Source organism: Vombatus ursinus, unplaced genomic scaffold (assembly GCF_900497805.2).
Source record: "Vombatus ursinus unplaced genomic scaffold, bare-nosed wombat genome assembly UNPS02014814.1, whole genome shotgun sequence".
NCBI lineage: Eukaryota > Metazoa > Chordata > Mammalia > Diprotodontia > Vombatidae > Vombatus > Vombatus ursinus.
The window spans coordinates 7815769-7840414 of NW_020954592.1; the positions used below are offsets into that span (position 1 = coordinate 7815769).

Here is a 24646-nt window from a genome sequence, read left to right on the forward strand (position 1 = left end):
ATGGAGGCAGCTAGTGTAGACCAGTCTCTCTAGAAGTTTAGCTAGCATAAAGTAGATGTTTAATAAACCCTTGTTGATTAATTGAGAGTAATAGGATGATAATCTGAAAGGATAGGGATGAGGGAAGAGTTGCTGTTGTTGCTGTGTTTGGCTGATCTGAGCATGTGTGTAGGAGAGAGAGAGATAAGGAAGATGAAAGAAAGAATGATTTGCAACAAAATCCAAGATGAGATGGGAAGCAAAGGATAGAATCAATGGTACACATGGAAGGGTAGTTCTTAGCAAGGAGAAGGTCCTTCTAATCTTTCAAGATGAAGGGAAAAGAATGGGTGAATGCAGAAAGGCTTCAAGGCTGGCGGACTGTCTATAAGAAGCTCACAATGCATTGCCTAAAACTTCATTGAAAATGGGATATGGGGAAAAAAATAATGGGATATGGGATATGAAAATGGGGTAATTGATGGGGGTGGTAGAAGTGTGACAGTGGAGTTTAGGTTAGAATGGTGGTTCTTACTGTTTTTGGCTTCTGGATTCTTCACTCTTGAAAATTATTAGAACTAACTGTACTAAGTTTTTGTTTACATGGAGCTATATTTGTCAATATTTACCAAATTAGAAATTAAATAATATATTTTAAAATATTTGTTAATTCATTTTAAAATAACAATAAATTCATTATAGGTTAACATATTTTATGAAAAATAATTATATTTTCCAAAACAAACACGATTAATGGAGTGGCCTTGTTTTTTGCAAATTTCTTTAATATTTGGCTTAATAGAAGACAGCTGGATTCTCATCTGTTTGTGCATTCAATCTGTTGCAGTATATTGTCTTAGTTGACATAGATGAAGAAATTTGGTGTCATAAATTATGTAGTATAGGAGAAATACATTACTAGGCAAATAATAGTTTAATATAATTATGAAAATAGTTATAACTTCACAGACTCCCCAGAAGGGTCTCAAGGACTCCTAGGGATCTGTTGTCCACACTTTGAGTACTACTGTGTTAGAAGACCAAAGTACAGGAGACATGGCTTGGAGATGGCCAGGAAGTGAGATGAGTAGATGGCTTGTCACTGAGATCTATGTGAAATTAGATAGTTTAAATTTATTTAGTTATTAACACAGTCAGCACAAGTTCACAACTTCTCCAGAAGTATTATGTGGCTTGGGAATAGAAGTGGAGATTGTGGATAGTGGGAACGAACCAGAATTTGCCACTGGCAAGACAGGAGAGAGCAAAGTATTCAAAAGTATATGAACAAAATTTGTTTGAACTATCCAAGTCAAAGGTTAAGGCTGAAGAAAGGAAAATAAGTGATTGACTAGGAAAAGATGAAGGAAGAATTAAGAGCCTGGGCAGATAAGATGAGAGCAAAGAGGGAAATACAAGAGGGATAAGACAGTAGGAAAAAGGAAAGGAAAGGAAAGGAGATGGTGGTCAGAAAGGAGAACCCACTGTTGACAAATTTAGAGTTCTTGCAGTAGTATTTTAATTCAAATTCCTCTAATTTAAAAGAACATGTTTGTAGGATACTTTGTATTGATTTAAAATATAAGGGCCATCTGGGTAGGATTGCATTTCCCACAATGCTCAAGGGCTGTGAATGAGCCTGCAGCATGGTAATATTAGCAGCCAATACTTGGATTGATTGCTATGGCTCTCCACAAGGCATGACATTTAAAAAGAGAGGAGCATAGACACAAATAGCAGTCGCTCAGAGAAGAGAAACACAGCTGTGATGAAAGGAAAAAGGAATTCCACTACAACATGATGCCTTCTGATTATTATTATTATCAATAATTCTGATCGACAACAACGATGATGATGATGATGATGATGATGATGAAGGCAGGAAGGTGGCACAATGGATGGAGTGCTCAACCTGGAGTCAGGAAGATTTAAGTTCAGATCTGATCCTTCTTATAGCAGTGTGACCTTGGGTCAGTCACTTAACCTCTTTCTGCCTCTGTTTTATCATCTGTAAAATGAGGATAATGAGATGATATTTGTAAAGTGCTTTGCAGACCTTAAAGTGCTTTGCAGACCTTAAAGTGCCACACAAATGCTAGCTATCAGATGATGATAGGAGACAACTAGGTGGCTCAATGTATAGAGTGCTAGGTCTGGAGTCAGTGAGACTTGAGTTCAAATCTGGTCTCAGGTACTTACTAGCTATATGACCCTGGACAAGTCACTTAACCTCTGTTTGCCTTAATCCACTGGAGAAGGAAATGGCAAACCACTTTTTTTTATTTTAAATTTTTATGGGCCTGGCTGTGTCTCTGGACTGTATGAGTTACATGACACCTTCTGGACCTAGTTCCCATCTTTGTCTCATCTTACTGCCATGGTCCCACTGAGGCTTTAAATTCTGATTTTTTTTTGCAAGTCCTTCTCTTGAAGCATAGCTTTATGATGCCTTTTTCGCTTCACTACTGATTCAACCTTTAAGTACTAGCAAATTCATCTCCCTTCACTTTACATCAATTCAATTCAAGAAATATTTATTCAGTGCCTATTGTGTGCCTAGCATTGTGATGGGTGCTCCAGATATAAAGAAAAAAAAATGTAGCCCCTATCCTCAAGGAGTTCACATTCCATTGTGGGAAAACAACAGGCACAAAGGAAATTGCTTAGGAGAGGGCCTGGGTTTAATGTGAAGGATAGTTTGTTAACAATTGAAATAGGGTGCTCTAGAGGAACAACATGGAAGGGTAGGGAGGCCATAATGGAAGTGTAGGGAGCAGTGGTATAGAGATGTGGGAGAGTTGACATAGGTGGGTATGGGTATCCAAAGATACCCTCCACTTACACATTTCATGATCCTTCTGTGCTTATGGTAGATGGTCTTCATGAATTTCTTTGGTTGTTGGGTCTGCATCTAAAGCCTTTCCATCTGGACAGGATTTTCCAGAACTTGGGCTGGCTTTCCTGGCACAGCCTTTCAGGGTTACACAGACTACAGGATAAAAACAAACATTTCTCATTAGATCTGCATATAAATTTTTGCTTCTTAGCAGTTGCTTTGGAATATAAGATTGTATATGGTATGGACTCCACAATTGGCATAAGCATCCTGAATCCCGATCCTTTCTTTTCATGTCTCATCTTTTTTCCTGGCACTAAAAGCCACTCTAAAACTTAAGATAATTTAATTTTCTTTTTTTCTCACTTCCCATCTTTCTTTTCTCTCCAAGAACTAGTTAATACAGATGATAATCTGTGGGAGGATATTAAAAACAACACTTTTAATAATAGTAGGTAGAACTCGTGATGTTTTTCATATCAGAAGTGTTTTACAAACATTAATTAAGCTTTGCAGCTCCCAGTGGGGGCATAGATATCTATATCACTCATGGAGAGATTTCCTGGTTTCCCTAAAATCAAAGAAAGTCAATGATGAAACCAAATCCAAGGCATCCCAGCATTGAAGCCAGTCTCCTGAGAGAAAAGATGACTTAGCAGGCTTATCGTAACTGATGAAGCAATGATAAAATGAAGTTATGCTCAATCCTTAGAGAATATGAGCTTTCTGTCTAAAAAAGAATATTTTCCATTATTCTCCTTTAAAAGCATATGTATTTTTTACAGTTTATACAATGAGAAAATACAACTGAATATAGAAGCTGATAAGTTCAATACAACATTTCTTCTTCTTCTTCTTCAGTAGCAAGCAATAGGAACCAGAGGATGTGATCAAGAAGAAAACCAGGAAGGCAACAGGAAAAAAGGAAATCCTTGGAATATTAAAAAATTCTTGATTTCTTTTTTTCTGATTATGAATTCAAACTTTATAGGTAACACTTGGAACAAACATTTCTACTTTCAAAACAGCAGAAGTCAGGCTCACAAAAGTTTAATGACTGTGGCCTCATATTCATCTTGTCACCAAGCAAATTTATTAACTCATTCCCTTTTTCCTTCCTTCTTTCCTTCTTTCCTTCCTCCCTTCCTTCTTTTCTTCCTTCCTTTCTCCCTTCCTTCCTCCTTTCCTTTTTGCCTTCCTTCCTCCCTTCCTTCTTTTCTCCCTTCCTTCTTTCCTTTTTGCCTTCCTTCCTCCCTTCCTTCCTTCCTCCTTTCCTTTTTGCCTTCCTTCCTCCTTTCCTTCTTTTCTTCCTTCCTTTTTCCCTTCCTTCTTTCTTCCCTCTCTTCTTCCCTTCCTCCCTAATTCGAAACATCCTCCCTTCCTTCCTTGTTTTCCTCACTTCTTTCCTTCTTTTCTTTCTCTCTTCCTTCCTTTCTCCCTTCCTTCCTTTCTTTTTCCCTTCCTTCCTTTTTCTTTCCTTACTTCTTTCCTCCCTTTCTCCTTCCTTTCTTTCCTCCCTTCCCTTCCACCTGTCCTCTTTTCCTTCCTTCCTTTCCTTGTCCCTCCCTCCCTCCCTTCCTTTCTCTTTCTAACACATATTCATTGAATACCTAGTTATACAAGGCATTGTGTCAGACTTTGTAGGATATACATAGATAAATAAGACACAACTCCTATCCAAAGAAGTTGATAATCTATTAGGTGAAATAAGCAGATATAGAAATAATTAGAATAAAAGGAATGGTGTAAAAGTGCAAAAGGAGGTAAAAAAAATGCTCTAAGAATTAAGAAGAATGAGAGAATATTTGAGCAGGGGCGAAATCAAGGATGTTTCAGGGAGGAGTTGGAAGTGACCCTGAAGTAGGAGAAGTTAGAAAGACAAATCAGGGGAGGGAAATTCTAGGCAGAGGGAACAAATGTGAGCACAGATATGGAAATTAGAAATTGTTGGGCATATTTGAAGTTCATACTGACAAAAGCATAGAGTGCACCTCAATAAAGAGTAATGAGTAATAAAGTACATTTAAGCCACATCATGGAGGGCTTTGGAATTTAGAATTTATCCACTGGGCAATGGAGAGCCACTGCATGGTATACTTTGTGGGGAGGAGATTAAGGGTGGCATAATCAGAGCTGGATTTAAGGAATGTAATCTGGCAACAGAATGCCAAATGCATAGAAGGGGTAGAAGGAAAAACATTGGAGGCAGGAAGACCAGTAAGATGATTAAAATAACATAGTTGGGAGATAATGATGACTTAAATTAGGATAGTAGTAGTAACCAAAAATTAGGGATGAATACGAGTGATATTAGGGCAGCAAAATAACAATCAACAGGACTTACTTGATGTGTGTGTGTGTGTGTGTGTGTGTGGCAAGTTACTCCAAGGATTTTAGCTTAGCTATTGAGGTTGTCAGTGGTGGTACCATTAACAGAAATAGGAAAGTTGAAAGGAGAGGTAGATATAGAGGAGAAGATGATCAGATAAGTTTTGGACATACTAGTTTGAGTGTGGGACATCCTGGTAGAGATGTCCAACAGACAGTTGGAAATGTGAGCTAGAACTTGGAAGAAAGATTAGGTTTAGAGATAGTGGGCTTTTTAGAGTCATGGGCATAGAGGCGATAGGAATGAGTGAAATCAGTGCAAGCAATGGTGTGTAAAGAAAGAGAAAAGAAAATAAGTAGAACATTAAAGAGTAACAAAACTTAGGGGACAGTAAAAGGAAGAAATGTTTGGTCATTGAGGATCCAGAGTAGGGAGTATAGAAAAAGTAGTTAATTCATTTGATCCTCACAACAACTGTCTTGACCCTCTGGTGAATCAGTTGAGCTCTACACTGCTCTCTTCTCTAAAGTCCGTTGCTCCCTTAGTATATCATTGACTATGTCTATTAAGCGTCAGCTTTGGGTCACTCTCACCATCCATTGTCTTCACTCATATATACGTGCTGCTGAATGAAAGTAGAAAAAGTTATAAAACTCTGCTGAGTGAGTCCACCACAAATTTATGTTATGTAGCTTCACTCAACTTCATTTGTCACCCAACTCTCACCTGTGGCTCCAAGAAGCTGTAGTGTACATAGTGGCTACATCCCAGTAAAACTGTCTTGGCAGATGAGTTGGCAGTAACTGGTAGGCCTCAAACCTGTTGGTGAGTTGGGGCATGTCTACCTTAAGAATGTGAAGACTTCCCCTGGCAGAATGGGTGGATGAGAACAATTTGTTCCAATGTCCATGAAAGACGCTGAAGTAGGCACCGTGGAGCACTTAGAACTTAGGCAGACATGTAGAACGCCAAGGTCATTCACTGCATCCTGAGCCACTGCCAGTCAGCTTGACTTTTATCTTGCAACTGGACTTCAGTGACTCTGGAAGAGAGAGTGAGACTGATGACTTTGTACAATTCTGTTTCATTTAAATTCAATTCATGAGCAAGTCAAGACATCACCCCATAATGTCATTGGTCCTCTTTGAAAATGAAGGACAAATAACAACAACAAAAAAGAGAAACACTTCGCACTTTATATAACACTTTCTCTTATAACTTTCTCTTATGCTTATAATACCATATTGAATACTCCAGTTCATGTCTCATCCCCCTACTGAACTGTAAGTTTGCTGAAGGTAATAACCATGTCTTCTTTAAACTCTGCATTTCATAGACACAAAGATGCCAGTTACTGGAATAAGACTTACTATTTGACAGTATTTGGACAGCAATATGGAGGAAATTAGATTTTAATCAAGACATCATACCTTATATCCAGAATAAACTCCAAATGGTTACATGACTTAGATATTAAAAAGTTACAACATATACAAATCAGAAAAATATGAGAAAAATTATCTACCATATCTATGGATAGGAGAAAATTTCATGACCACAGAGGGGCTAAAAATAATCACAGAAGATGAAAGGATATTTTTGATTACATAAAATTTAAAAGTCTTTGCATGCAAAAAATTCAATAAAAGTAAGAATAAAAGGGACACAATTAACTGATTAAAAAATCTTGGCAACAAGTTTTTCTAAGATTCTCATTTCCAAGATATAGAAGAAACTGACTCAGATTTATACTAAGAACAACATTCCATTGGAGAAATTGTCTAAGGATATTTACAGATAATGCTCAAGGGAAGAAACTTAGGTTATCTATAGCCATACGAAAAAAAAAAAATTCTCCAAATCACTACTAATTATGGAAATGCAAATCAAAGCAATTCTGAGATTCTACCTTATACCCATCAGATTGCCAAAGGTGACAGAAAAGAAAAATGATAAATGTTAGAGGAACTATGGGAAAACAGACACAACCAGCACTGATGGTTGACCTGTGAATGCGTATAACTATTCTTTTTTTTTTTGTGAGGCAATCAGGGTTAAGTGACTTGCCCAGGGTTACACAGCTAGTAAGTTTCAAGTGTCTGAGGCCAAATTTGAACTCAGGTCCTTCTTACTCCAAGACCGGAGCTCTATCTACTATGCCACCTAGCTGCCCCCCCCCATAAGTATTCTTGAAAGCAATTTGGAATTATACACAAAAAGTTACTAAACAATGAATGCCCTTTGTGGTTAACAAACACACACAACACACACACACACACACACACACACACACACACACACACACACACACACTGAAGCTAAAGGGATTCCCATCAACTAAGGAATGAATGAATGAGATGTAGTATATTCATATGGTGGAATATTATAGTGCTGTAAAAAATTATGAAATATGTGGTTTCAAATAGGCATGGAAAGACTCATATGAACTGATGTAGAGCGAAGTAAGCAGAATTAGAAGAGCAATTTATACTATAACATCAACATTAAAAAAGGAACAAATTGGAATAATTTTATAAATTGAAGAAGAATGAAATGTGAAGAACCTGGAAAATAATTTAAACAAACATTTATTTAGTACCTACTCTGCATGGTACAATATGCCAATTGTTTTAAGAGTTTGTCTTTTTTGGGTAGGTGAGGAGGGTGAGAGTAGGCAAAGTGAGTAAAGATCTAGGATTTTAGGTGGTGAGCTCCTCTTATGAAAACTCCTTTCAACAAAGCAGATTAACAACTCATCTGTTGTTTACAATCCTTGGGAATTACTCGGACGTACCTGGAGGTTAAGTGACTTACTCATGGTCATATCCAGTATGCATTAAAGGCAGGACTTGAACCCAAGTTTTTCTGATACCAGTGCTGGCCCTCCATCTACTCCACCCTAGAATAGAGGAGACAGTAAGAAGACATCATTTATATGAAGCAGAAGAAAAACTGGAAGCAATGCTGCTTCCTATGTCCTAATTCTGTCTTACAGGCTGCATGGTTTCCTTGCATTCATATAAGCTTGGGGATATTTCAGAGCTCATTTAAAGGAGATCCTTTGAATTTGCTAGTAGTATTTGTACCTGTCGTAGTATATTGGCACTCCCCTACATGAAAGACACTTGCAAGAATATTTGCTACAGCGCATGTACAGAGCTTGGGCCTAAGCTTCAGCCCAAGTATCAATTAGCCATATCTAGTGTTATATACCCCAAGCAGCTTTAAAATCACTGGGCCTCCCCACAGATAAATTCTCTTTAGCAGTATTTATGTGTTAGACATTGAGGAAATGCAAATGATAGAGGAACAAATTGTTCCTTTTGGAATTGTGGCTCTCTCTCTCTCTCTCTCTCTCTCTCTCTCTCTCTCTCTCTCTCTCTCTCTCTCTCTCCCCCTCCCTCTCTCTCTCTCTCCCTCTCTCTCTCTCTCCTCTCCCCCTCCCCCTCCTCTCCTCTCCTTTCCTTTCTCTTCCTCCATCTCTCCCCACTCTCCCTCTTTTCCTCTTCCTCCTTCTCTTTCTCTTCCTCTCTCCTCTTCCATCTCTCTCTCTTTCCCCCTTCTCCCCTCCCCCCTTTTTCCCTCTATTTCCCTCCTTCCTCTTCCCCTCCTCCCTCCCTCTCTCTCCCTCTGTCTCCTCCTCCACCTCTCTCCCTCTCCTCCCCCCACAGACACACACACACATATACACAAACACACACATAGACAGATACACAAAATCGTACTTATCTACAATTTTGGGATAAAAACAGCTAGAAATTGAAGCACAGGAGTCCATTAACTGAAAAGCTCTGCTGCCAGGGCTTTAAAATTTCGTTGCAACTACAGACTATGCATTTGAGCTGTGGAAAAAAAACCTTATCTCTATGAGATCATTTTGGTATGCCGTCATGCGTCCTGAACCATTTTCTTTAGCCTGTATCTGTTAGCCCAGTGGGGGAGGGAATGCAGTGAAACCTCAAAGGTAAGAAAAAACAGGTTTTGCTATTTATGCTTAGAGATTGCCTTCAGGCTTTTTACTGAGGCAGGATGTGTATTCTAATGAATACACAGTCAGAAGAGGCAAAGTAACCATCACTGTTATTGATCTTTATACAGATGCCTTCAGAATATTGTGAACGCAGGGCAATAGGAGAAGAGAAAAGCAAAAGTAATAGTGAGATTAAGACCTTTGATAAAGGGAAGCATACTGGCTCTTGTAGGAAAGATATTTTCCTTTGTATGGAAATTTTGAGGTCTATTTCCTGCAGATGACAGTCACATTCTCAATCCCTTTGCACTCAGGACCTCTTTACACTCTTAAAAATTATTGAGGACCCTGAACAGCTTTTGAAATCTAAAAATATGTATTTTTAATTTGGTATTTTAACCCCAAATATGCCTAATACAATGCTTTGACCAAAGCAGAAGCTTTAAGAAGGCTTGTTGTTGAATTAGTTCCGGGGATTCCTCTCCACTGGAAGCAGAAGCTAGTAGCCCATAGGCCTTTGAGCATGCCTCCTTTCCTTTAAGCAATAAGTATTGTTGGGTTGGAAGTCAGAACATCTGTACCTTGGAGACTGTGTTAGGATCCAGCTTTCTGAAATTTCAAAGGTATATTTAAGAATGAGACTTTTTCTTGGTACTGGTGGTCCAACAACCATGGTGGTACTAGCCCCTCGGGTGCTGGATCAGAGATTATTCAAGGCAGGAGAGATGAATCAGTAACTTCCAGAGGGTGAAGATTGTGAATAAGAGGGAGAGTGAGCATTGAGTATGGCTCTGAATCAGCATGAGTAAATGTTGGTAGTGTGAAGAGCAATGATGCTGGGGATGAATGGGGTATGTCTGGGACAATAGAGCCACAGAATTTTCTGTTCATAGAGCTAGGCTCCAGGTTCACTTAACAATATTAGTTTTAGGGTGGGTGATGTTACACTTGGATTCAAATACATCAATTTTACAGGCATAAGATAAGGGAGGTATCATTAAACAACAGTTCATTTAGAAAAGATCTGGGAGTTCTGGAGAATTTAAAGCTAGGCAGAGGCAAGTAGGTAATAGTGCAATGAATAGAGTGCTGGACCTGAAATCAGGAAGACCTGAGTTCAAATCCAGCTTTAAACACTTACTAGCTGTGTGACCCTGGGAAATTCACCTAGCTTCTCTTTGCCTTAGTTTTTTCAGCCGTCAAGTAGTGATAATAATATTACCTATCTCCCAGGGTTGTGAGGATCAATGAGATAATATCTGTAAAACACTTAGCATAGTGCCTAGCACATAGTTGGTGGTTAATAAATGCTTCTTTCCTTCCTTTAAAGATCACTGTAAGTCAAAATATTCTATGGTAATCAGAAAAAGCTAATGGGATCTTAAACTGCATTAAGAGAGAGATAATGTTCACATCTGAATTCATTTGAGAAAACTGGAGATGTTTAGCCTGAAAAAAGAATTACATGAGTTTGGGTAACTCTTCAAGTATTTAATGTTTTTTTTTTCACATGGAAAAGAAATTGGGTTTGTTCTTGGCCCCAGTTAGCAAAACCCAAAAGCAATAGTTAGAAGTGGAAATGGGGTTTTAAGCTTACTGCAAGGAAGTGATTAGAGCTAAGCAAAAGGATAGAGAGGGAGGGAGGGATTCTCCCTCCCTGAAGCTTGATAACCACTTTGAGATATCATGGAGGGAATTCTCACTTAGGCATGGCTTATTGTAATAATCGATAATTCTCTGGACTTCTCTTTCATGCTGAAGCAACATTCTCACCCTGGAAGAACTCTCTGCCCCTCCAGTCTCCCCTTTCTGATGGGTGAATCCCTTCTGCAACCTCCATTTTGAGGAAGTGCATAGGTACACCAAGCTAACTGCTTTCCTGGCTTTACTCCTAGTACTTCAGACTTCTCCTCTCTCCCCACCCCTCTTGTCAGCTCCCTTTTATGTGCGAAGAAAAGCTTTTTGAAGACAGGGACTGTCTTTCGTTTATGTTTGTATTTATATTCCCAGTGCTTAGTACAGTGCCATTGAGAAGAAAGTGCTTATTAAATGCTTGTCTACTTGACTTAACTTTTGTGGTCCTTCCTAAATCTGAGATTCTGTGATCCTGGAATGGGAGGGCCTTTTAGATGTGGTAGATGTGATGTGCACATTTCTGAATCCCTCTGTAGTCTCTGCATGAGGAAATGAAGCACCCAACTGGCTCATTGGAACAAGGGCTCAGGATGTTATTGGAATCATTGGCGGTCACTATACTGCTATTGATTTGTTTGTATGAATGGCCCTGTGAAGCTTTCGCATGTATGTGGCAACACACTCCGTTCCGTTCAATATTCTTTATATGTCTAATACAGGGGTGGGGAACCTTGTTCTGTGAAGTTTGGATTCAGTCAAAGGGCTGCACTTGAGGACCTAGAAGGCCACATGTGGCCTTGAGGCCAAAGGTTCCCTGTTCGTGGTCTAATATGTTAAGGGAATCTAGCAGTCTTCAGGCCTGTATAGCTTTCCTTCTATTCCCCATTTATGTTGTGGTACACTCACAATGTTTCCCTTATTCTCCTCTCTTCTTTCTTCTAATCAGATGCCTGGATGTTTTGTTCATTCATTCATCCATCCTTTCAGTAGACATTTATTAAGAATGATATTGGCCACTGTGCTAGATGCTGGAAATACAAAGACTGAAATGGAACTTCACTATAACATAGAAAGGACATAAAATAAGGATATAACATTGACTCAGAGATAAACAAGTGTCCCCTTATCTCCATACAGAAACGTGTTTCATCCAAAGGGCAGGATGTGGTGCCTGGAAGGGCTATTGGACATCTGCTATGTTTGAAGGGCATTGTGTCCCCGTGAGCTGGACTCTTTTGTGCTGTTAGGGGCCCAAGAAACCACAACAATGGCTCCAGCCTTAACTCCCAAGCCAATCAAGCTTTCGGACGGCTTCCTTGGCTTTTAGAGAAAAAACTAGCCTACCCTATGTGGTGGGGGACCATGGTATACATTGCTATTACAACACCCATCATGTTGCTACTCAACAAAAAGTCATGAACTTAAATTACAAAACATATACACACATGAAGCCAACAATTTGATAGTTATTAAGATGTCTAAGATAGACTGTTCAGGTTTGACCTAATGAATCAATTCTAAGGGTTCTCACACCCACAAAGCGGATGATTCATCCCCAGGAATACAATCCAATTAGTCTGACCACTTTCTTCTCCTGGCTGTCCATTTGTTACCTCAGTGACTAGTTTTTAGCGCTGACAGACAGATGTGGTTATCAATATAACCAAGAAGTCCAGGTAATTTGGTTGGATGTAGAGTTGGTTTTGAGGGTATTTGCTTTTGAATAGAATGAGGTCTCCTGAGTTTGAAATGATCATAGAAAAGAGACCAGAGCTCTGAGAATGTGTAACCCAATTCAGTGATTTCTCATGAAGGGCTCAACTCTAGGCTCTATGATTAATGCTATCGGGGTGATGATTTTTCTTCCTTTTTCATCTAGATCTGCAATTCATTGCTGTGGCACAGTCTCAGTGTGGAAAATTCATTCAATGATGCAGTTCAGCATCTCCTGTATCTATTTGAGTTAAATGAAAAAAATGAGTGAAATGCTTTGCAAACTTCAAATTGCTATATAAACACTAGCTATAATGTATGGGTAACTAGGTGGCCTAGTGTATAAAGTGCTGAACCTAGAATCAGGAAATTCTGGGTTCAAATCCTGCTCAGACACTTAAGAGCTGGGTGACCTTGGACAGTCTACTTGACCTCTCTCAGTCTCAGTTTCCTCATCTATAAAATGGGGATAATAATAGCATGTACCTCATAGGGTTAGTGTGAGGATTTAAAATGCCTTGCAGACATAGAGCGCTACATAAATATTAGCCACTATTATTACCATCTTAGAGAGTTTCCTGAGAGCATTAAGGGGGTGAAGGGATTTTCCCATGGTCATATAGGTATTGGGTACAGCATGAACAAGTGGATATCGATCAGGATGAAAACCCTAGATGACAGAAAAAATTGTAACATGTAGTGGAAAAAGTCCTGCAATTGGAGGCAGAGGACTTAAATTTATGATTTCACTCTTTATTCTCCCAAACAAGTTTCCAGACCTAAATGCATGCTGCAAGTACAATAAACAGGTTAATGTATGTGTTCAATTGTTTTAGTTGTGTCTGACTCTTTGTGACCTCATTTGGGGTTTTCTTAGCAAAGATACTAGAGGGTTTTGCTATTTCCTTCTCCAGCTCATTTTACAGATGAGGAAACTGAGGCAAGCAGAGTTAAGTGACTTGTCCAGTTAATAAGTGCCTGAGACTGGATTTCAACTCAGGTCTTCTTGACTCCAGGCCCGGCACTCTATCCACTGTACCAACTAGCTACACCTATAAGAGGATTGGACATTTCAGTCATTTTCCAGCTGTGTCTGACTCTTTGTGATCCCATTTGGGGTTTTCTTGGTGAAGATACTGGAGTGTTTTGCCATTTCATTCTCGGGCTCATTTTATAGATGAGGAAACTGAGCCAGGTTAATACATCCTTTAGGCTTTTTGTTCAGTACTTCTTACATGAGAGTGTCTTTCATTTATGGGATTTACCAGCAAGAAATTTCCAGGGGATGAGACAGTCAGCAAGCCAGTCAACAAGCATTTATCAAGTTATGAAATCCTTTATTTTGTGCCAGGCACTGTGCTAAATGCAGGGGATACAAAAAAAAAGGCAAAAACACAGTCACTACCCTCAGGGAGAGGAAAAGCAAATCTAATCTATATATGTACAGTGTAAATGGAAAGTAAGCTTAAGGGACAGCTTGGTGGCAGAGCGGATAGAGCACTGGCCCTGGAGTTAGGGGGACCTGAGTTCAAATCTGACCTCAGACACTTACTGGCTGTGTGACCCTGGGCAAGTCACTTGATCCCAATTGCCTCCAAAGAAAAGAAAGTAATCTCAGGCATTAGCAGTAGGAAGACCAGGAAAGTCCTCCCCTAGAAGGTGGAAATTGAAGACATACAGGGAAGCTAAGAGGTGGAGGTGAGGAGGCAGTGCATTCCAAGAAAGGGACACCAGTGAAAACAGAGAGAGTCAGGAGATTCTTAGGTGTGAGAAACAACAAATAGGCCAGTATAGCCTTCCTGTAGAGAACATGGAGGAGATTAAGGTGTGAGAAGACTGGAAAAGTTGGAAGGGGGTAAGTGGTGAAGAGCTTTAAAAGCCAAACAGAAGAGTTTATTATTTGATCCTGGAAGTAATAGAGAAAACGGGGGCATTTTGAATGACATGGTCAGACATGCATGTTAGAAGAATCACCTTGGTAGCTGAATGGAGGGTGGAATGAAGTACGGAGAGACTTGAGGCAGCTGGACCAGTTAGGAGTCTATGACAAAAATCCAGGCGAGATGTGATGGAGGCCCGTACTAGAGTAGCAGCTATGGTAGGTGGAGAAGAGGAGGTCCAAGAGCCGTGTTATGGCGGCAGAAACAGAATTTGGCAACGGATTGCGTGTGTGGGATGAGTGAGAGTGACAAGTATGACAATGAGGTCATAAGACTGGGTGATTGGGAGGATGGTGATGCCTTTGACATTAATAGGGATGGGATTATGTTCTGTCTCTGCTACCTTTATGTGCTTGGGAAAAATCACTAAATCTTGATGTAGAATGAAGGGGTTAGACGAAATGATCTGCAAGGTTTCTTCCAGCTCTAAATCTATGATCCCATGACCTGGATTCATCTGCTTCCTCAGATATTAGAGGTGGGACCCTCAGAAAGTCACTTACCTTCTCTCAATCTCAGTTTCCTCATCTGTAAAATAGGCATAATAATTTTACCTACATTACGCGGCTGTTATAAATATCGATATTTGATGCACTTTGCCAACCTAAAAGTTTTGCACTTTGCCAAAACTCTCATGCTGCAACAATATGGAAGAATGTGTATGTATGTTATCAGAAAGTCCCATGGGAATTCTGCATTGATAATGAGGAGAAACATAACATTTACAAGGCAGCAGATTCCCTTAAGAGAGATGAAATGAAGACATTTTTTCTTTCTCTTTTTCTTTTCTTTTTTTTTTTTTTGCACCATATGTAAGTTGAGCTACGGATCTCTGCCACAGGCCGCTGTTGAGCAAACAGCTTGGCAACATAAATAAAAATACGAAAAGTGGATGCAGATGGGATTTAAATCACAAGGGCTATTCATGCTTTTCCTGTGTGGACATGCTGATTAGCTGCTGCATGAATAAAGCATTCCTCATGGGACGTATGGCATAATACACCCAGGGTTGCATTGGAGGCTAAGGGTGGCAGGAAAGGGAACAGACTGGGTGCAGACAGAGGCAAACCTGAAGTTTTTCCATTATGGATTGGGCAAGTTCAGACTGATATAGTAGGGGCCTGTTGGCAAACCCAGGGAGCAGAAGTACTACAGGAACATGAAAAGGAGCTGGGAAGGTGACTGTACATTTTGGAATTAAATGAGCACCATGGAAATTACGTGCCAAGATGGATACAAATGTGCATCAATTATTTTTAATGAATTGCATGGGAACAATTTGTGACAGAGCTTTAACTCTTAATAGTGTACTGTTGGTGTATACGCCTTTCTCCTCATGGAACGTGAGGCCAATAGTAATGCGAGGTCTTGGTGGATAATGATTTTCTCTGTTTCTATACTTTCTTCCCATCCCAAACTCAATCCTTTGATTCAATGCTAGGCCATCCACTATTCTTTAATTCCTGTTTCCTTGTCTTAAGGTCAATTACGTCCTACCAAACCCTAACCCTGTATTGTACTTACCATATGCCTCTTTTGTTTCTAATCTAAAACTATTCCCAAAAAGTGGGGAAAAAAAAATCACAAAATCACATTGACTGGGACCACTACAAATTTCCTGTTAGCAAATCTCAACTGGGACCTCCCTGGAGCAAGGCCATCCTTCTTATCATCGTTATTCAGTTGTTTTCAGTTGCGTCTAACTCTTTGTGACCCCTTTTAGGGTTTTCTTGGCAGAGATACTGGAGCGGGTTGCCATTTCCTTCTCTGACTCGTTTTACAGATGAGGAAACTGAGGCAAACAGGGTTAAGTGACTTGTCCAGGGTCACATAGCTAGTAAATGTCTGAGACTAGATTTGAACTCAGGAAGGTGAGTCTTCCTGACTCCGGGCTTGGCCTTCTATCCACTGCACCACCTAGCTTTCTGTTAGCAAATCTCAACTGAGCCTTCCCTGCAGCAAGGCTTTCCTTTCACTCCTCTATAAGTGATTTTCTGTCCCACTCACTTCAGTGGTTCTTCCAAAACTTCTTTTCTTTGCTCAAGACACCCACAGCACCCCCTCCCTCAACTCAGTTGAGGTCTTCACTCCATACTTGAACAAAAAAGAATTGAGACCATTCTCTCGCTCTTCTTTCTTCCTCATCTCACATCCTTCTGACATCATCTGCTACCATCGCTTTCTTCATTGCAGTTTCTGAAGAGGTAGCTTATCTGCTTTACAAGGCCAGCCCCTTTCCGAGACACTTTCTAAGGCCTACATATACCCTTGATCTCATCTCCATCCTTATCCTCTAGCAGATTGCCCTATACCATCATCTTGATTCTCCTTTTAATCTTTCCTTATCTACTGGCTCCTTCCTTGCTACCTGTAAACCTGCCCAGATCTCTGTATTTTTAAAAAAAAACAACAACTCCTCACTGGATTCCACCATCCTTACTATAACTTTCTTCCTTTTCTCATTTAAACTTAGAAAAAATTGTTGACTCACTTTCTTTCCTCTCATTCTCTTCTAAGCACTCTGCAGTCCAGTTTCTAAATGATCTCAAAAGCTACCAGTGATCTCTTAGCTGACAAATAGGCAGAACTTTTCCCAATCATCCTTCTAAAGCTCTCTGCAGCATTTTTGGTGAACATCTCCTCCTGGATAGTCCTTCCTCTCTGGAATCTTGTGACTATTCTCTCTTGATTTTCCTTCTCCCAGACTCCTTTGGCTCTTCATCCATGCCTTGCCCATTAACTGTGGGTTTTCCCCAAGTCTCTGCCCTCAGTTTTTTTTTTTCCACTACTCTATCATTCAGCTCCCATACATCCAATTATCATCTTGACATGTATGATTTCCAGCCCCAGTCTCCCTCCTGAGCACCAGGCCCACATCAGTAGCTGCTCATTGGACATTTTGAAGTAGATATTCTGTGTACATTTAAAACTCAACGTAACTAAAACAGAACTTATTATCTTTTCCTCAAACTCTATTCTTCTTCTGAGCTTTCCTATTATTCTCATGGTTGCCACCATCCTTCTAGACATGTAGCTTTGCAGCCTTAGTATCATTCACAACTTCTTACTCCTTTGCTCACCAGCTTTCATATCCAACCAGTTGGGAAATCTTGTAATTTTTTTTTTAAGTCTATTGGGGTTAAGTGTCTTGCCCAGGGTCACACAGCTAGTAAGTGCCATGTGTTTGGTCAGAGGCTGGATTTGAACTTAGGTCCTCCTGACTTCAGGGCTAGTGCTCTATCTACTGTGCCACCTGGCTGTTCTGGAAATTTGTCATTTCTTCTTCCTTATTTTCCCGTTCTTTCCACTTACATTTTTACCACCCTTTTGCTTAGGTCCTCGTCACCTCTTGCCTAGATTACTGAAATAGCCTTCTAATTAGAATCCTTCCCTCAAATCTGTCTTTCCAAACCATATTCCAATTAGCTCCCAAACTGATTTTTCTAAAGCATAGGTCTGACTATGTTAGCCCTATACTGAACAAATTCCAATGACTTCTTATTTATTACCTCTTGCATCAAATATAAACTCTGACATTTAAGGCTCTTTACAACCTAGGCCTTTCCTTTCCTGATGATCTCATTACTTTCCCTTATAAACTCTATGTTCCAGCCATACTGGTTAACTTGCTATATTCTTCACACATGACACTCCATATCTCATCTCCCATCATTTGTATTGGATGTCTTCCTAACCTCAAACATTCTCTCCGCCTCACAATAGTCTTCAGAATACTATTGTTCTATAAGAAATGATGAGCAGGCAGATTTAAGAAAAACCTGGAAAGACTTACATGAACTAATGCAAAGTGAAGTGGACAGAACTAGGAGAACATTGTACACAGTAACAGCAACATTGTGCTAGGGTCAAGTATGATAGACTCAGCTATTCTCAGCAATACAATGATTCAAGACAGTTCCAAAGGACCTATGATGCTATCCACATCCAGAGAGAGAACTGATGGAATCTGAATGCAGATTGAAGCATACTACTGTCACTTTTTTTATTGTTTTTAATGGTTTTTCTGGTTTTTTCTTTCACAACATGACTAAACATGGAAATATGTTTTACATAATTGCACATATATAACCTATATCAAATTGCTTACTGTTTTAAGGAGGGAGAAAAATTTGGAAGTCAAAATTCTTTTTTTTTAATTTTTAAAAATTTCTCTTGAAATGGAAAATTCTTAAAAAAGGAATGTTAAAATTTTTCTTTTCATGCAATTGGAAACAATAAAATACTATTAGTTTTTTTAAAAAGGAGAACTTTTCTGCATATGCATGCATACATACATATTTATTTAATTTTTCTCCCCCCATTAGAAGGTATGCTCCTTAAGGGCAAGGACTACTTTTGCTTTGTCTTTGTATCCCAAGCACTTAGTCTGGTGCCTGATAGTCAGTCAGTCAATCAACAAACACTTATTAAACATTTACTATGCACTGGCACATAGGAAGCAGTGTTTGTTGATTGAGTTCCATGTTTTGGCATTTTACACAGCATCATGGCCATGTAAACTTAAATTGAACTTGGTAAAAATATGGTTTCATTCCTTTATCTGTGTTGATAATGAATGTTCTTTCTTTTCAGACTAAGCACTGTCCACAGGGGTGTTCCTTTAAAACAAAACAAAACAACAATAACAAAAAAAGAGTAGTTTGATGAGTTTGGCATCCACTGTGCATATTCATTACTTCCAGTGAAGAAGAGAAAATGTCTGTGTCAATCATAAATGAAATATTGAAATATTTTCTGTAGCCAATCTAAATGTAAGACTCCTGGCTATATACTACCTATCACTGACAAGCTGCACAAATATTAATGTGATATCCATCCTTGACTCTTCTGCTTCCTAACTCCGCCCCAGTTGCAATAGTAATATATTCCTGCACATACAAAATACCACATGTCACATACATGCACTAATTAAAAATTATTCCAAAGGAAGGTGTGTAGATGCAATTAATAAGTCATTACTATCCATGTGTGGGCATGTATACTATATGCATTTTATTCCTTCTGTCTTTCTGTTGCTTTACTATTCGTGGAGGTCATGAAAGAGATGATTTGTTTGGGAGACACAAGTCAGAGGTGAGGAATCAAACTAGATTTCTGCTTATCTACTTGAAGGACTTCTATTAATTAATTTAAGGAGCTGTGCAGAGAGAATAGGTTAGATTGCATATGGGAAATCACTTGTGCTTATAACGATCTCTAGATGCTCTCTCCAGCATGAAAACAAATGATCTCCCAGAGATGCTATATGGTTATGTGAATCTTAGAATACCAAACTGTCTCATGATTCCAAGTTACAGGTGACCTAAAGGCTAATGGGGAGACTCATGATGGGCAAAGTGCAGTTGTAATATAATTCCAGGTATATTATTGAGGTATAATAATATAGTATAATATAATAATTGCAATTTAATAATATTGATATAATAAATTAAAAATTAATAATATAGGTATAATCATTATGGAGGCAATATAATTCCAGGTATATTAGAGAGGAAACCTATGATCCAGACTAGAGCAGGCACTGCAGAAATCCCTTTCCCTTCCCCTCTCTCCATTCACCCTTCTACCACGTCCCTTTGTTCAGATTTCAGGAGGGATATTTGCTACAGGAGCCCTTCTCCCTAACTTTACTACCAATTCCCCTTTTCCTTTTCCATCTCTAGGTTAGATACTGACCTGCCATCCCCACACACATGTGAGGGAACGTAGACTTCACCTCCAACCATCCTGGATATAAGGAGAAGTATTTGGTTGAGCAGTGGTTGCCAAATACAACCCTTTGGGTAAAGGCCATTGAATTTTAACACCTTCTTGGCCTTTATGGTCTCTATATCCTCAGGCATTGCTATCTGACCTGCCAAAACCCCCTAAGGACTCCTGAATCTTTCTATCTACCTTGCTACTATAACCTAAAGACCACAGGGCCTTTTCTAACTATCCTGAAGATGAATCCTCCTTTATCTGTTTTCTCTCCCCAATTGTATGGTGACCACCTTGAGAGCAAGGAATGTCTTGATTTTCTATTTGTATCCCCACCACTTAATACAGTGCTTGGCACATTTTAAGCACCTAGTGCTTTTTTATTCATTTAATCATTTATTTATTCATTCATCAAAAGGGAGGTGAGATGCTCATGTGGTATAACTAATAAATAACATATAGACAGCCTGAGTATTCCATTAGTACCCAGGAAATGTAAAAAGACCTAGAGGAAGACCTTTAGCATGTTGATTGAAATTTTTGTCAAGAGTTTGCAGAAAGACATGGGAACAGCATGAAACAATGGAAAGAGCTTTGAAGTCAGAGGACCTGGGTTCAAATCTTCCCTCTTCTGCTTACTTACTACCTGTGTGACTTTGGGCAAGCAAGTCTTTAGTGTTCCTATCTATGAAAGGAAGGACTTAACCTCTGAGGTGTCTTCTAGAATGTAGCCTGAGTCCCAAAGTCCGTTGGTATGAGACTTTCTCCTCATTGGTGGAAATCAATGCTCCTCTGCCCCATGCCTAAACTACATATATATGAACATACACTTATGTGTATATGTGTACACACATATATGTATGTATTTTTGGATAGAAATTCTGTGATTTCACTGGTACAGGTACAAGAACCAATGCAGATCTGCCATAACTTACAGCCTTAGAGAGCTATTTGGGTCATTGAAAGGTTACTGTAAATGACTTAGCCAGAGTCACACAGCCATTAGATGTTTGAGATAGGACCTAACCAGATGGAATTATAATAATGCCCTGGGAAGAGATGTTAGACCTTCTAAATTTCTTTGATTCTGTGTTCTCTGGCACATAAAATGATTTCATACCTACAATCTCATTTAATCTCCACAATTGCTCTGTGAAATAGGTAGAGATGCGATTAGTTTCTCCATTTCATAGATAAGTAAACTGAGGCATATCTAGATGAGGCAACTTTCCCAAGGCCTGGCTCCTGGAAGATGACAGAATTGAATACAGAAAAAAACCCACATTTACTTTTACTTAGTATTTTCTATTATTACAGATTAAGGTAATTAATTTCCAAATAAGAAAAAGACTATTTGATAAACACTGTTTTAAATAATTATTTTAGAAAGGGAGAAGCATCAAAGTGATTATGTTGGAATAGGTAGTAGGGAAAGAATCAGAATTCTTTTGAAGTGAGGAAATGGTTCCAATTAAAGTGGTTTCCTTGAAGAAAAAAAAAGCCTTGTAAATGTCACCTATCTTGGGGCATAAAGACTTGGGAGAGAAACTGACCCTTGACTCCAGAGTAGGACTTTTCCCCCCTCTTCCTGCTTGGAAATCAAGATTAGTCCCTTCCCCAAGTCCCCAAGTCTCTCCACCCTAACGTAAATTACATTTTCATAAGTAATAGCAACTCTAGCTATGAATGGGGTGACTTTGGGTTAGAAAACTGAAGGGTGAATATTATTGATCAAGATTTGCATCTCTTATTTCATCATCTCTTAGATTTTTCACAGCAAGATAACCAAGAGTAAGCATAAATAGCAAAATTTCTTCTTTTCAGCCTGGAGTTGTTCTCTTATGCAGTAGATCAAGGGAAGACAGTCTAGCATCTCATGAATTTCCACAGACCCTAAAACTGTGGGATGCTCAGTCTTGTTATTCTGATAAATAGTCAGAAGGGAAAAATCTATGAACATTTAGCACAGCCGTTTGCTGCTGACACACCAATTTTGCATACTTATGAAAAAATGCCAGATGGAAACTAAGTATTAACCATGTCCAATATGGCTTATGTTCACAATATACATGGAATGCAAAAGATGGGTTAGTGCCTTTGATTACATAGACCATAATTCTCTGTGATTTTATCCATTCTTCAAAAGGGATAACTACAGAGTTTCAGAATGTATTATGTTTCCTGTCTCTGGAGTTTGAAAAGCTTCAAGAACTTCAAGTACTAGTAGAAAAATGATCTGATATTATTATTATTATTATTATTATTGATAATAATAATAATCTCATTGTAGCACCCTGGAGACTTTCTCTGCCTGAGGAGAGTTGGGGAGTAGCATCGATGATGCTACATAATTCTTATCTTCTCCTTCTTTTTAGAAACATTTTCATTAATTTTTTTCATATAATAAGCATTTATTTTCTCTCCCTCCCCCCTCCCTCACTGGGAAAAAGAAAAAAGACAAAAATAACCCTTGTAATGAATGAGCATTGTCAAGCAAAACACATTTTCACACTGGCCATGTCCAAAACTATGTCTCATTATGCATATTGAATCCGCCACCTTTTTCAAAAAACAGAGTAACATTTTTCTTCAGTAATACTTTGGAATAGTGGTTGGTTGTCACATTGATCAGAATTGCTAAGTCTTTAAAAATTTTGCATTTTACAATGTTGTTATTGTATAAATTTTCCTCCTGGTTCTACTCACTTCTCTTTGTATCAATTTATATATGCCTTGCCAGATTACTCTGAAACTATCCCTTTAACTATGACTGTTTCAGCTCCTCTCCACAACACAAAGATTCAAGACAAGTACAAAGGACTTAGGAAGGAAAATGTTTGCCATATCCAGATAAAGACTTAATGGCCTGAGAATGCAGATTGAAACACATTTTTTTTCTCTTATTTTGTTCTTCCTCATGGTTTTATTTCCTTTTGATCTGCTTCTTCCTCCACTACTGTGATGAATATAGAAATATTTTTACATGGTAGTACATGTATAAACTACATCAAACTGCCTACCATTTTCAGAAGAGGGGAGAGGAGGGAGGGAAGAAGAAAAATTCGGAACTCAAAATCTTGTAAAAATGAATGCTAAAATTTTTTCTTGATATGTAATTGGGGAAAAATAAAATACTATTTAAAAAATAAAAATAATTTTTAAAAATGAAGCTATTCCTTTTTAAATTTCTTATAGCTCAATGGTATTCTATTCCATTTATATACCATAATTTGTTCAGTCATTCCCCAAATCATGGACATCTTCATCTCCAGTTCTTTGCCACTACAAAAAGAGTTTATGTAAATGACATAAATATAAAAGGTCACATCATAAACAAGTAAGAGGAAAAAGGAAGAAATTACCCTTTAGGTCTAGGAATAGGGGAAGAAATCATGATCAAATACAGGATAGAGAAGATCACAAAAGAAATAAACAATTCTGATTATATAAAATAAAAAAGGTTTTGCACAAACAAAATCAGTGTCAGTTAACTAGTGGAAAAAATCTTTGCAAAAAATTTTCTCTGAAAAAGGCCTCATTTCCAAAATATATAAGAACTGATTGAAATTTATAAGGATAAAAGCCATTCCCCGAATGACAAATGATCTAACAATATGAACAGGCAATTCTCAAAGGATGAAATCTAAACTATCAATAATGATATAAAAAATGCTCCAAGTTAATCAGAGAAATGCAAATTAAAGCAACTCTGAGATTCTACCTTAGATTCATAAAATTGGCAAAGTTGACCAAAAAAAGAGAAAAAAAAAACACGTTGAAGGAGCCATGGGAAAATAGGCACATTGATGCACTATTGGTGGAGCTGTGAACTGATCCAGTCATTCTTGAAAGCAATTTGGAACTATAGTCCAAACATTACTGAATGCACTTTGACTCAGGACTACCACTCTTAGGATTATATCCCAAAAAGGCAAAAAAGGAAAGAAAAGAAAAGGACTCATGTGTACAAAAATATTGTCAGCAGCTAAGATTGTAGTGGCAAAGAAAAAACTAGAAATTAAGGGAGTGCCCATGAATTGGGAAATGACTGAACAAATTATGGTACATGAAGACTCAATCTTTTTCAATGGACATTTTAATGATGTATAACTCTAGGCAATAGATGTATTATGCAGGTTTTTAAGTTTTTCAACCTGTGATGATGTCTTATAGTTTCTGCTGTAATGGGGAATTGGCTAAGGAGAGCCCAGCCCTTGTTAGTTTGTGCAGTGATCTTAGCTTGATGCAAATCCCCTTCCATAATCTGCATTGGTCACCAAGTACAAACTTATTGAAGATAATCCTTGTGTGATTTCTGGTGGCAATGGCCTAGACCTAAATCACCATCATAAGCCAATCCATTTCTACAAATAAATCTACATTCAATGCTTCTTTGTCAGCATAAATGCTCTGGAGACACCCCTGGTCAGGTTACCACTCTAGCCATTAAGGTAAAACTGCTTCTATGGTTCTACCATCTATTTTATATTTCTACCAGCTATCTCTACATAAAACCATAGTGA

The 24646-nt window shown here is 38.5% G+C and overlaps 1 long non-coding RNA gene across 2 annotated transcripts in view; it reads right to left on the reverse strand.

Moving 5' to 3' along the window:
• The window catches only part of LOC114022945, a 51688-nt gene extending 45778 nt beyond the window's left edge, over window positions 1–5910 (reverse strand). Inside the window, exons 1-3 of one of the 2 annotated variants that reach the window (XR_003566724.1) lie at window positions 5871–5910; window positions 2822–2968; window positions 1948–1987 (exon numbers count right to left, since the gene is read on the reverse strand). This is a non-coding gene — a long non-coding RNA (uncharacterized LOC114022945). Of the gene's footprint in view, window positions 1–1947; window positions 1988–2821; window positions 2969–5870 lie in introns of those variants that run through there. The other variant, XR_003566723.1, reaches the window with a different exon arrangement.
• Between the last annotated feature and the right edge of the window lie 18736 nt (window positions 5911–24646).